This window comes from Bison bison, unplaced genomic scaffold, assembly GCF_000754665.1.
Source record: "Bison bison bison isolate TAMUID 2011002044 unplaced genomic scaffold, Bison_UMD1.0 scf7180017864221, whole genome shotgun sequence".
Lineage (NCBI taxonomy): Eukaryota > Metazoa > Chordata > Mammalia > Artiodactyla > Bovidae > Bison > Bison bison.
The window spans coordinates 1,425,520-1,429,135 of NW_011494793.1; the positions used below are offsets into that span (position 1 = coordinate 1,425,520).

General features: G+C 45.3%; 1 protein-coding gene across 1 annotated transcript in view; it reads right to left on the reverse strand.

Moving 5' to 3' along the window:
• Positions 1-2,904: 2,904 nt before the first annotated feature.
• LOC104992673 (bone marrow stromal antigen 2-like) overlaps positions 2,905-3,616 on the reverse strand; it is a 6,904-nt gene continuing 6,192 nt past the window's right edge. Inside the window, exon 6 of the transcript XR_825731.1 lies at positions 2,905-3,596. The gene's annotated coding sequence lies outside the window, so the exon portion shown is untranslated. The remainder of the gene's footprint in view (positions 3,597-3,616) is intronic.

A 3,616-nucleotide genomic window follows, 5' to 3' on the forward strand; every position in this document is an offset into this window, starting at 1 on the left:
TTTCAAAAAGGCAGAGGAACCAGAGGTCAAATTGCCAACATTCTTTGGATTGTGGAGAAAGCAACGGAGTTCCATAAAAAAATTTACTTTTGCTTCATTGACTGTGCTAAAGGCTTTGACTGTGTGGATCACAACAAACTGGAAAATTCTGAAAGAGATGAGAGTGCCCAACCATGTTATCTGTCTCCTGAGAAACCCATATACGGGTCACAAAGCAAACTTAGAATTGGACCTGGAACCCTGACTGGCTCAAAATTGAGAAAGGAGTGAGACATGGCTTTATATTGTCACGCTGCGTGTTTAACTTTATGCAGAGTACAACATGTGAAAGGCTGGCCTGGATGAATGACAAGCAGGAATCAAGATTTCCAGGAGAAATATCAACAGCTTCAGACATGCAGAGGACACTACTCTAATGCAGAAAGGGGAGATGAACAAAGAGCCTCTTGATGAAGTGAAAGAGGAGAATGAAAAACCTGGCTTGAAATACAACAAGCAACAAACTACGGTCAAGGCATCTGGTCCCATCACTTTATGGAAAATAAAATCAGAAAAAGCAGAAACTGTGACAGATTTTATTTTCTTGGTTTCCAAAGTCACTGGGGATGGTTCCTACAGCCATGAAATTAAAAGACATTTGCTCCTTGAAAGAAAAGCTCTGACAAACCTAGACAGGATATTAAAAAGCAGACACATCACGTTTCCAACAGAATTCCGTGTATTTACAGTTATGGTCTTTTCAGTAGTCATGTATGGATGGGAGAGTTGAACCACAAGAAAGGATGAGCGCTGAAGAATCGATGCTTTCGAACTGAGGTGCTGGAGAAGACTCTTGAGAGATCCTTGGACAGCAAGCAGATCAAACCAGTCAATCCTAGAGGAAACCAACCCTGAATATTCATTGGAGGGACTGAAGCTGAAGCTCCAATACTTTGGCCACCTGATTGGAAGAGCCAACTCATTGGAAAAGACCCTGATGCTGAGAAAGATTGAAGGCAAGCGGAGAAGGCGGCAGCAGAGGATGAGTTGGTTCGATAGCATCACTGACTCAGTGGACATGAATGTGAGCAAACTCTGGGAGACAGTGGAAGACAGAGGAGCCTGGCAAGCTGCAGTCCATCGGGTTGCAAATCGAGGGACACCACCGAGTGACTGAACAATGACAATTTCCTCACCCCACCCCCCCAACTCCATTAAAGCCACTCAGCAGCCAAATAACCCAGGAATCAGGGATGGACTTGCTGTGGAGACTGACGTGGAGCCTGTGTGTCCCCTGAGTAGGGCCTCCCTCCCAGGCTAGTACTCCAGGTGCAAAGACAGGGCCCTTGGCAAAGCTGATAGATGTCGGAAGCCGCGTTAGGCATTACTGACAAAATGGAGGCACCGCCCCAGACCCCTCTCCTCATTCCGCACGCATGGACCCGCGATGAAGGAGTTAGGCCTTGTAACTCTGACTTGTTTTTTCCTCTCCTCAGCTGAGTTGACCAAAAAGGAATATTAAGGTGCTTATTGTTCTTGAGAGGAGCTTGAGAAGGTACAAAGCCTTCTGCAGCAGTGCTCAGAGAATAATTCATAAAGTTAATCATGGACATTTGTTCAAGGACTTTTACAAAAGAGTGTTCCAGGATGAGCACATAGGCCGCAGCTTGAGGCCATGGGAGGGATTGCTATCTGAAGCCTATTTGTGAGGAGAATGTTTATGGCAAAGGAGTTTACTGAATTTAAGGCTTAGAAATAATTAAAATAGTTAGAAGTTGAAGATTTAAAGAATGTTGTAATGTTAGCATATTTTACTGTAGCTTATAGAGGTTAGGAATTTTAGAGATACTATAGCCAGAAGCCTTTTTAAGAGATAGTGAGCTTAGGACGTTAGGGGCAAACAGGATTTAGAAAGATAAATAAACTGAGGAATGTAGCATGAGTTACAATGTAATCACAAGTTAACTATAGGACACAGAAGAGGAAGTGGATAATAGACGTAAAGCTGATTCCGAGAGAATCCTGAAGCAGGAACTCTGTTTGAAGGGCAACAATGATTTATGGAGATAATAAATGTGGCTGAGGGCGGACTGAAAATGTCAAACCTCTGACCTAATGTTTTTGTAAAAGTATAGAGAATCTTAAACTTGAAATAAATAGGCAGTCCAAGAAAACTGAGAGGCTGTCTCATCACCGACACCGTTCATCTCTTCAGGTTGAATCCCTGGCTGCTGGAGCTGGATACCGGCAGATATCGGGGCTCCAGTGGGCTGAAATTTGAACTTTAGGGTCAGCTTAGGACCATGATTTGAGATAGGGGTCAAGGTTGCATGTGTTCAGCCCTGCCTCCCTGGGCAAGTGATTTCATCCTAGCCTTAGTTTCCATAGCTGTAAAATGGGGATGAACATAATAGAACTTTTGTGCCCCCCCCCCCACCTCCACGTTTTGCAACCAAAGCCAGTGCTGTACTAACCTCATTCTAGTCTCAGCCCTGGAAACAGGAAGTTTGTGAGTTTTCCCTCTAAGATTTCAATTGGAGAAAGTAATGCATATTCTTCTGAATTTATGCTTTAAAAAATATACGTGTATATATAGTGTCTGTGCCAGGTCTTATTCGTGGCAGGCTGAATCTTTGTTGCGACACATGGAATCTTATTTGTTGCCAGGCTAGGACTCCAGGTGCAAAGACTGTGAGATCTAGTTTCCTGATCAGGGCCAAATCAGGCCCCCCTGCATTGGGAGAGTGGAGTCTCACCCACCGGATCACTAGGAAAGTCCTAATCTATCTTTTTTTCCTTCTGTTTTTTGGCTGTGACTTGCAGAATATGGGATCTTAGTTCCCTGACAACAGATCTCACCCATGTCCCCTGCAGTTTAAGTGAGGTGCCTTAACCACCAGACCACCAGGGAAGTCCCAAGCTTTGTTATTTTTTCAAGACTCACTTTATTTTGGTTTGCACAAATCCAGCAAAGACAGTCCAGAAACATTCCATAGACTCCGTTTCCATTTCCACCACCTTGGTCACCTTTCATCTCTAAGGTGCACGTGTTGCAATGTAGGAACCAGTGCTGACCAGTAACAGGATTAACTGAAATCCACGCATTATTCCCATCTCCTCAGTTTCCCCTGATGTTCTGCCCCCGGATCCTCACAGGACACTGAGTCCTGATGCTTCTGTAGGCTCCCTTGGGTCAGGCAGAGTCTCAGGCTTTCCTGGTCATGATGACCTTGAGAGTGGAGAGTCAGGTGTTCTGTAGGGTGGTCCTCAGGTGGGATTGGTCTGGGGTTGTTCTCATGGTTGGACTGGCCTTTGGTGAGAAGGACCGGAGAGGGCACGTGCCGTTCTCATGACACTCATGCGTCCAAGACACGGGCTATCAGCCTGACTTACCCTGTGATGTTGATCGTGGTGCCCTGGCTGAGGTGGTGTCCGTCAGGCGTCTCCACCAGAAAGCTACCTCCTTCCTCTCTTCCACCTGTGCCTTCTGGAAAGAGGTGACCATTTATAGCCCACACCAAAGCCATGGGACCCGCACATCATCCTCTTGAGGGTGAGATATTTGTGTATGTCATTTGATATTCTTCGGCCTGGGAGATTTTTCTCCTCTCTTTCATTTATTGTTTTAGTCAGTCAT